At 40.8% G+C, this 10891-nt stretch overlaps 1 protein-coding gene across 2 annotated transcripts in view; it reads right to left on the bottom strand.

The window, feature by feature from the left end:
* SLC16A10 (solute carrier family 16 member 10) overlaps nucleotides 1-10891 on the bottom strand; it is a 119793-nt gene that overhangs the window by 59987 nt on the left and 48915 nt on the right. The window lies entirely within an intron of this gene.

Here is a 10891-nt window from a genome sequence, read left to right as displayed (position 1 = left end):
TGGGTGGCTCAGTTGGTTAAGCGACTGCCTTCGGCTCAGGTCATGATCCTGGAGTCCCGGGATCGAGTCCCGCATCGGGCTCCCTGCTCGGCAGGGAGTCTGCTTCTCCCTCTGACTCTCCCCCCTCTCATGTGCTCTCTCTCATTCTCTCTCTCTCAAATAAATAAATAAAATCTTTAAAAAAAAAAAAAAGTATTAATTAGAGGGCGCCTGGGTGGCTCAGATGGTTAAGCGTCTGTCTTCAGCTCCTGTCATGATCCCAGTCTGACCATACCAAGTTTTAGTGAGGCTATGGGAAAATGGGAACTCCCGTGCATACCAACATCAATTGAAATAACCATTGTGAATAACAATTTGGCAACATCTAGGAAAGCCAAGGACATGCATACTCCACATTCTAACAATTCCACTCCCAGTTATGTACTTCAGAGAAATTTTATACATGTGCACAAGAAGACCTGAATAAGAATGTTCACTGATCGAGTCCCACATCGGGCTCCCGGCTCAGCGGGGAGCCTGCTTCTCCCTCTGACCCTCTCCCCTCTCATGCTGTTTCTCTCTCGCTCGCTCTCTAAAAAATAAATAAATAAAATCTTAAAAAAAAAAGTTATTAATTAGAAATCCTGGATATGAAAAAATAGCCACTCAAATACAAAAATTCAATACATGGAGAAAACTTTATTCCAGATTGCAACCTAAATATGAAAACTACTTTTAAGATTTTATTTATTTATAGGGCGCCTGGGTGGCTCAGTCGGTTAAGCGTCTGCCTTTGGCTCAGGTCATGATCCCAGAGTCCTGGGATCAAGCCCCACGTCGGGCTCCCTGCTCAGCAGGAAGCCTGCTTCTCCCTCTCCCGCTCCCCCTCTCTGTCAAATAAATAAATAAAATCTTTAAAAAAAAAATAAAAAATAAAATTAAAAAAATATTTTATTTATTTGAGAGAGAGAGAAAAAGTGAGTGAGAGAGAAGGAGCAGGGGGAGGGGCAGAGGGAGAGAGAGAAACAGATTCCCTGCTGAGTAGGGAGCCCGACGTGGGGCTCGATCCTGGGACTCCGGGATCATGACCTGAGCTGAAGGCAGTCGCTTAACCAACTGAGCTACCTAGGTGCCCCCCACCAAAATATCTTGAACTCATGATAGAAAAGTATTTCTAGTCATAGGCACAAACCATGAAGAAAAATATGGATAAAATTTACAATTCCTATGCAAAAAAGGACACTAGAACCAAAGCAAAAAGAAATGAGCCACAGGATGGGAGATCATGGCAGGGCATATAAGTAGTAAATTATTATCATTTGCATTTATAAAGATAGATTATAAATCAATAGGAAAAAAGACAACCCAATAGAAAAATGGGCAAAAGAGTTCAGAGGAAATACAGAGAAAAGAAAACCCAATAGCCAATTCACATTTACAAAGATGCTCATTAGTAATCAGAAAAATGCAAATTAAGAGAATAATAACAGACCATAATTTGGCAAATAAGAAGTCTGACCATACCAAGTTTTAGTGAGGCTATGGGAAAATGGGAACTCCCGTGCATACCAACATCAATTGAAATAACCATTGTGAATAACAATTTGGCAACATCTAGGAAAGCCAAGGACATGCATACTCCACATTCTAACAATTCCACTCCCAGTTATGTACTTCAGAGAAATTTTATACATGTGCACAAGAAGACCTGAATAAGAATGTTCACTGAAACGTTGTTGGTAATAGTAAAAAAAAATGGCAACAATCTAAATGCCTATCAGCATTAGAATGAAGAAATGTTGGTGTTAGTATCTAATGGAATACAGACTCACACATGTAGTATAATACATAATGGGAATAATAAAAGCAAATTCAGCACAGTGATTACCTTCTGGGAAGGCATAGGCGAAGATTAGAAATAAAGAAGGGGGTACACAGGTGATTACAATTGAGTCTAATATTTTACATTTTAAAAAGGAAAAAATATTAGAATCTGAGTACTGAGTAGTAGTTATATAGAACATACATTTGTTGTATTATTCTCTACATTTTTCTGTTTGTTTGAAATATTGAATAAAAAAAGATAAAGTTAGTTTTCAGATCCTCAAAGGTTCCTCACAAGTATTCCTCTAGAATACCAGAGGAGGTAGAATAACTTTATTAAAAAGGGCTAACAGGGGTGTCTGGGTGGCTCAGTCGTTAAGCGTCTGCCTTCGGCTCAGGTCATGATCCCAGGGTCCTGGGATCAAGCCCCGCATTGGGCTCTCTGCTCAGCAGAGAGCCTGCTTCTCCCTCTCCCACTCCCCCTGCTGTGTTCCCTCTCTCACTGCCTCTCTCTCTCTCTGTCAAATAAATAAATAAAAATCTTTAAAAAAAAAAAAGGGCTAACATATGGGGTGCCTGGTTGGCACAGTGGGTTGAGCAGTCAGCTCTTGTTTCAGCTCAGGTCATGATCTTTTGGGTCGTGAGATCGAGCCCACGTAGTTCTCCAAGCTCAGTGTAGAGTCTGCTTGAGATTCCCTCTCCTTCTCCGTCTGTCCCTCCCACTTGTGCTCTCTCATTCAAGTGTTTTTTTGTTTTTTTTTAAAGGGCTAACATGGGGAAAACAATTTCAAACTCCTTCCATTTATAAAGCTCACTATAAAAATGACAGACTATTCTGGCAAAATTGAAATCTTCAAATCCCATATATTCCACTGCTCTGGAATTAAAGCTCCTCTTCACATTACATCATTAATAGTTCTGCTAAAACATCAAATATATATTTAAATAAATATTCAAAACACTGAATTAAAAATATATCAAATAACAATAGAAGAGCTATTAACCGGAAGTGATGGAGGCATCACTTCTGTATAGCCATTTCATGGTGCTCACAGATGAGAAAGACTTTTTTTGGGGGGGGGGGGAACCTTTAAGTTCCCGGGTGCTGGCAGTTAGGAGCATAGTTCTAACACTGGCTGTGGCATGTATCTGCCTTAAAACTACAAGTAGTTTGAGGTTATATTTTATGGTTTCACTGATTCTGCGTGGCTAACTCGTATCTACAACTCTTGGAAACCCCATTCTCAAATAAAAATACCCAAGTCTTATCTCAACAGTAAGATAAAAACTTGAGACTTCTCTTTTTTATTTTTTAAAGATTTATTTATTTTATAGAGAGAGGGAGCATGAGGGGAGGAAGGGGCAGAGGGAGAGGAAGAAGGAGAGAAGTAGACTCCGCACTCAGCGGGGAGCCCCACACAGGGTTCAATCCCACAAACTTGAGATCATGACCTGGGCCAAAACCAAGAGTCAGATGCTCAACCAACTGAGCCACCCAGGCACCCTTGTCTTCTCTACTTTTTTAAAAGTAAACTTTTTAGAATAATGTTAGGTTTATAGAAAAGTTGTGAAAACAGTGCAGAGAGTGCCCATATACTCACATCCAGTTTCACCTATTAACATCTTACATTATTACGGTAGATTTGTCACAATTAATGAACATTGATACATTATTCAGTCTATACAAAGTCCATACTTTATTCATATTTCATTAGTTTTTACTTAATGCCCGTTTTCTGTTCTAGGATGCCACTTTATATTTAGGCATCATGTCTCCTCAGGCTCCTCCTGACTGACAGTTTGTCTGACTTTTGTTTTTGAAGACCTTGACAGTATCGGGGAGTACTGATCAGGTATTTTGTAGACTGTCCCTCAGTTGGGATTTGTCTGATATTTTTCTCATGCTTAGACTACAGTTAGGAGTTTTGGGGAAGGAAGACCACAGAAGTAAAGTGCCATTTAATCACATCATATCAAGAATACATAGTATCACAATATGACTTATCACTTTTGATATTAACCTTGATCACCTGGATGAGGTAGTATTTGTCAGGTTTCTCCACTGTAAAGTGTACCTTCTTTCCCCCTTTTTCATACTGCATTCTTGGAAGTCACCAAGCACAACCCATACTTAAGGGGTAGGGAATTATGCTGTACTTCCTTGAGGACAAAGTATCTATCTACATAAATTATTTGGAATTCTTCTGCACAGGAGATTTGTCTATTCTCCCACATTTACTTATTTGCTCAATCATTTATTTATATAAGTATGGACCAATGGGTATTTATTTTATACTTTGACTTACAATCCAATACTACCTATTTATTTTGTTGGCCGTTGGAAACTCTTTCAGTTGGCTCCTGTGACCCTTTGACGTACCCCAAATATTGTGGAGGAGGTTTTTTTGTGGATTTTGCTTTGTTTTTTTGAGCACTTCCTTGCTTTCAGGTACTGTGAGATACTCCAGGCTCATTTTATATATTTTCTGCCCCAGTCCTAGAATCAGCCACTTCTGTAAAGAGCCCTGGTTCCATTCAAAGAATGGTATTAGAAATCAAGACCTGGGTGCTTAGTGTGCTTGTTGCTATGTTTCTAGGCCCTCTCATGTCACAGAGCTAGGTAATGCATGTATGTACATCAACCCATGTATATACCTATTTCCATAAATACTTCCTATACGTAACCATCCAGATCTACATTAAACTAAACAAATTCATATCAATTCCTACAACCCTAATCCATTATCACATAAATCATCCTAGCCTTCTCCATTGCTTGTCTGTAACCTTCCATTCCCACAGTGAAAAATCTCAGAATCTCCTATTTTTCACCTCAGATAGTTACACAAGTAAAAGGAGAAATGAACTTATGCTTTAAGAGGAAATCACTTCTCCAAATAACAATATTTTTCTGCTGATAGTGTCAAGATTCTGTAAATAAAGAACTTTAAAGCAACACTTCACTTTGGATGAATATCCAAATGTTCACTTCCCAATATTTCCAGGTCATGGCATACACAGAAAATAATAACACTTGTACAGACCACTGAGGTGAAATGGACAAAGTTGTTCATGGCTGCAGACAGGTTCATCTTTAATTTACAGCTCTCAGAAATTCAAAGCCTAGTACACAGATAGTTGAGTTTGTGGGTTTTGTTCTTCCCACTCTTAACTTAGGTTGACAATTGCAGCCTCTAATGCAAAGTTCTCACTCCGATTTATTGAAACTCACACTAAGAGTAATGAACATTTGGGGTGCCTGGGTGATTCAGTCGGTTAAGCATGTGCCTTGACTCAGGTCATGATCCCAGGGTCCTGGGATGGAGCCCCGTGTCAGGCTCCCTGCTCAGCAGGGAGTCTGCTTCTCCATCTCCTCCTCACTTGTGCTCTCTAATAAATAAAATCTTTAAAAAGAAAAAAGTAATGAACATTTTCTAACCTTACCATAGTTCAAAGTAGAAGATAAAACCCTGCAGCCCACAGCCATAATGCAGTGTGCCAGTCATACAGCTAACGGAGTCTGCTTAGGTTTCTCAATCTCCACGAGAGGATGCCGACCTGACAGGCTGCTAGTTTGATCTCTAAAGGAGATGAATCCAGTGTAATTCAAAATAAAATACCCACAGTACAAGTCCTAAACTCCTGGGCAGCTCTTATCAAAAGCCCTGTTGAAAGCAATGACATTTAAAGATGGGGAAATTGTGCAGTATACTCTCCATGTTACCCTTAGATTAGGCCAGACCTGGAACCTGTGAACTCGGTCAGATTACACAGGCCCCTGATGGCACTGCTTTCAGATTTGTCTTTTTTTTTTTTTTTTAAGATTTTATTTATTTATTTGACAGAGAGAGAAACAGTGAGAGAGGGAACACAAGCAGGGGGAGTGGGAGAGGGAGAAGCAGGCTTCCCGCTGAGCAGGGAGCCCCATGCGGGGCTCGATCCCAGGACTTGGGATCATGACCTCAGCCAAAGGCAGACTATTAACAACTGAGCCACCCAGGCGCCCCCAGATTTGTCTCTTGCTGTCACAGCCTCAGCTGTTAGAGAGACACTTAGAGAAACTGCCTGATGAAATCCATTACATTTACATCTACCATAAAGGTAACGCCAACATTCTCTCCTTCATTCCTTGGTGCTTCCTACAAGAAGCTAAGGGTTAGGAAACCCTTCATTTGCTTGAGTAATAAGTAAATTCTCTCCTCTTTAACCACCTCCATCATGCCTTCCTTTTCATTCTGGTTGCCAGAAGCCTAGATCCATTTTTGTTATTGCATTATAACAATACAGGCCCTTAATGGTTTACGTATTAATTAGGTAATATTTTCCCCGGTCTTAACCACCCACCATATATTTTCAATGGTTCCTGATTTCTTATTCTCTGCTCCTATCTTACCATTTTATTTGTGTAGTGTTCCATGCTTCTGAAAACCACCTCAAATCCTTTGTGGAATGAGGTAGCATAAGTTAATACACATATAATCCTATTATTACCATACTTGTTCAAACTTGGCAGTAATGACAGGATTAATGGCCTATAGTGGGCAACTTGGTTAAGAGGAAAATTTTTTACTATGTTCTTATAGAAGAGATTGAAAAATATTCTCCAAAATACAAAGAAAATAAACAACTGTTCTTTCCCTGAACATCATTTTCTTATAAGACACTAATGACATAATTTTAAATTCCAGGCCACCAAGAAAAATACTTTTCTAATTAGATCCCCGTCAAACATCCATTTCTGTGTAGCTCTTCTCCACCATGGTGAACTTTTATCTCTTTTCTTAACCGCAAGAACTATACAGGTAGCGGCTACACCAAGAATTAAAATCAGACCTAATAACGGGCAGTAGGTACACTAAAAATATACTCAGGACAAGCATCTTGTCTTTGTAAGGAGAAAGGAAAACTAACATTTAGTGAGTACCTACTATGTGGCAGACAATATGTGGAGCACTTTATTTTTTTTTTTAAGGATTTATTTATTTGAGAGAGAGCATGAGAGGGGGGAGGGTCAGAGGGAGAAGTCGACTCTCCGCTGGACAGGGAGGGGGATGCGGGACTTGATCCCGGGACTCCAGAATCCATGACCTGAGCCGAAGGCAGTCGCTTAACCAACTGAGCCACCAGGCGCCCTACGTGGGGCACTTTATATATACCACTTGGTTCAATCTTTGAAGCAACCCCAAAATATAGACAATATCCCTGTATTACAGTGTCTGAAATAGCCAAAGCTCAGGGATTAAGTGATTTGCCTAAGGGTACTCAGCTATTTAAGTGGAAGCCTCTAGATTTATACCCCATACTGTCTGGTCTAGAGCTCTGCTCTGTCCATTCCTTCACCCCTTGTAAACAACCATACTGCTTTTATGAGCTCTCATCAGGGCACCTAAGCTAGGGAACATTTTAAAGCTAGGAGAACAAGATAGTAACCCTTCAAGAGGATGATAAGGATCCATAAAAATGCTTCTATGGAAGAACAGGTTAGAGCCAAGCTTATCCAACTGGCCTTCAGTGTTCTCTCCCTCTTCTGCTTCTGCAGCACTTACAGTTGGTACCACTCACTGTCACCGACCCAAGGTTCTTTACCCTGTGCATTGTCTACACACACACACACACACACACAATCTTGTCTCTCCAAGTCTCAATTTCTTAAATGCCACCACCATACGTTACATATGCTTTCCCCCTTCCATTCTCCATATTATAGTAGGTAATCAAAAAGGTATCAAATGAATGAATGGGAGCATTCAATCCTGAAGAGGGAAGTTACTGCTGGATATATAAGGTTAGATCACTCCACCTTTCTCAAAGAAGGCCGCATCTACCTCCTTTGTCCACGGTAAGATGTACCTCCCTTACTGCAGCAGCGCGACCTCTGAGAAGCCAGAAGAAAGTTCCTTCACGTACAACTAAAACTACTTACAGTATAGCATAAACAATTTCTATATTACTTTACTTCTCCCACAATGAAATAGTCCTGATTCACTAAGACTTTTCTTGAATTTCTCAGTATAACCTGTTCTGCTGTAAGACTCACAGAACTAAGTCCTATGTAACACTGAAGGATTTTTTAAAGTTATCTCTAATAAAATGTTGAAAAGAGCATAGTTAAGGGCCAAGACATGAAAGGAAACATAAGTTCCATCAATCAGATTTGTATGTGACACATTCATTCATTCAATATTTATCAAAGGCCTGTAACACACGTACTGTTGCTGTTTTACGTGCTCAGGAGACAGAGAAATGAACAAATCCCTGCCCTCATGGAGCTGCCCTTCCACTGGGGGATAAAAAGCTAGGGAGAATGGTTGATATACTGGCTGGCAAAAATCAAGACTTGAAATCAGTATCAAGAGAAGACCGAAAGCGGGCGCCTGGGTGGCTCAGTTGGTTAAGCGACTGCCTTCGGCTCAGGTCATGATCCTGGAGTCCCGGGATCAAGTCCCGCATCGGGCTCCCTGCTCAGCGAGGAGTCTGCTTCTCCCTCTGACCCTCCCCACTCTCATGTGCTCTCTCTCATTCTCTCTGTCTCAAATAAATAAATAAAATCTTAAAAAAAAAAAAAAAGAGAAGACCGAAAGCAACAAAATCAAATTTAATGGAGAAAAATATATATAGTATTTTACATGTAGAGTCCAGGAAATTAAATGGACAAATATGAATGAGAAGGGGTTATACAGCTTTATTCATGCAATAAATACGTATTAAGTCACAGACTCTGTTGGGCACTGGGGATCTCAAGTCCCTAATCTCAAGAAGCTCATAATCAGGAGAGACAGACAGACAAGGACAGAGCAGTATACAGTGTGATAACTGACCAAGGTATGAACCATATACTGGCACCATTAGAAGGGGTACCCACTCTGGGAGGGGAGGCACTGTCAGACACTCTTTCCTCAGGGTAACACCCAAACCATCTGGAAGAATGAACAGGCCTTAATCAGGCAAGGACTGGGGAAAAGAGGCAGGAACATTCCATATAGAGGGAACAGCATGTACAAAATTAATATCTATATTAATAGATATAATATTGTGGTTGTCAAAAGGTACAGCCAGAATCACAGTACAGGTGTGTCTGTTGTTCTAAGAAATAGAGTTCAGGGGTGCCTGGGTGGCTCAGTCATTAAGGGTCTGCCTTCAGCTCAGGTCATGATCCCGGGGTCCTGGGATCGAGCCCCGCATCGGGCTCCCGGCTCTGCAGGAAGCCTGCTTCTCCTTCTCCCCCTCCCCCTGCTTGTGTTCCCTCTCTTGCTGTGTCTCTGTCAAATAAATAAATAAATAAATAAATAATCTTTAAAAAAAAAAAAAGAAATAGAGTTCATATGTTAGATGTTAAGGAGTCATCATTAAGTTTTAACCTGGGAATTACACGAGCAGATGGTATTCTAGAAACTCCATTCTGCGAACAGTTTTGAGAGCGGACTATTCATGGGGGAGATTGGGAGGGAGGCACCTGCAGGCTGCTACAAGTGGCCAATGATGATGGTCCAAACCCTCAGAAGTAGCAGGGCATCCAAAGGGACAGACTGGAGATGTGGGTGGTAGAATCAACAGAACTTAGACTGATTAGTTATAAAAAAATAAATAAATAAATAAAGGGAGTAGCAATAAGGTTGACTCTTAAGAGATCTGGCTAGGCGACAAAGTGAAGGGGCAGAGTCTAACAATGTGGAAAATGAATGGGTTTGGGAAGTAGGGAAAGGGAAAGATGAGTTTATTTGAAAATGCCAGCAACTACTCAATATGCCTGGATGTAAGGCAAGTTTCTTCTTCCAAAACGGTTCCTCAGGAATAATTGAAATAATTGCTTTATATTAAAGCAGTAGTTGCTTTATACTAACTTCTCTTTTAAAAGTTTCCATACATGGGGCACTTTCTCAATCTCTATATTTTGAACAAATTATTGTTAGGGAAGTTACAAATAAGCCTCAAACTACCTCAACCATACCTACTGTTGTTGGTTTTGGATAGTACTAGAGATCACCTGATGGATGGGATTGGTAAAAGGGAACAAAAAAGTTTAACACGTTTATATATTTCCCTGGGAGCATACTTCACACTTGCATGTTTGGATGCTACAAATTTCAAAAAGCAACACAGTGAGTAAGCACTTATGTTGTGGAGATCACAAATATGCACCCACATGACAAAACATCTGTCCCAATAATGCACCAGTAGACTTGCCACAAGGAACCTTCCTGGTTCCCTAGCCTCTTACTTCCATTCAGGGACTTCCCAGGAGAGAGAGGCCTGTCTCCACCCCCTCAGCAAATACTCCTGGGGAAGATGACTATCTGCTTGGTGCCTTTGGTGGGAGGAACTGAATATGCTCAGTCAGCCCCTTCTGAGCCACAATGCTTAGTAGTGGCCTGTCCTCAAGAGGTCCAAATTCTCTGATCATCCATGATATAAGCTTACAAGGCAAAGCCTGCAGGAGAGATGTACAGCTGACCTGGAACTGCCACACCAGCCCTGTCCTTTAAATACAGAAGGAGATATCAGGTGGCCATAGATCATAATGATATTGATGATGATGACAGCTGACTTAAAACTCACCATGTGAGTTTAAATGGTGACTTAAAGGGGCACCTGGGTGGCTCAGTCGTTAAGCGACTGCCTTCGGCTCGGGTCATGATCTCAGGATCCTGGGATCGAGCCCTGAATCAGGCTCCCTGCTTGGCGGGAAGCCTGCTTCTCCCTCTCCCATTCCCCCTGCTTGTGTTCCCTCTCTTGCTGTGTCTCTGTCAAATAAATAAATAAAATCTTTGGAAAAAAAAATAAATGGTGACTTAAAACTCACCATGTGCTGGACACTCTACATGCTTCACATATATTCAGTCATTTAATATCCACAGCAATTGCATGAGGTAGGTTACTCTTAAGAACACTGAGACATGGAGATTTTAAAACCTGCTAAAAATCACACAAATCTAGTGGGAGGTAAAGCTGGAATTTGAGCCGAAAGCCCTCACTCTTAGCCACTAGGCTATATTGACTTTAAAATGATCTAACCAAAATTGTAATATTAAGAGGATGAGAGAAAGGGTAGTATGAAAGAGTCGTATCTTCATCCTCCATAGAGGGAAGT

Source organism: Leptonychotes weddellii, chromosome 8, assembly GCF_054177405.1.
Source record: "Leptonychotes weddellii isolate Sample4059 chromosome 8, ASM5417740v2, whole genome shotgun sequence".
Lineage (NCBI taxonomy): Eukaryota > Metazoa > Chordata > Mammalia > Carnivora > Phocidae > Leptonychotes > Leptonychotes weddellii.
Note: the sequence above shows the minus strand (reverse complement) of the source record. Positions and strands in the feature narration are given on the sequence as shown.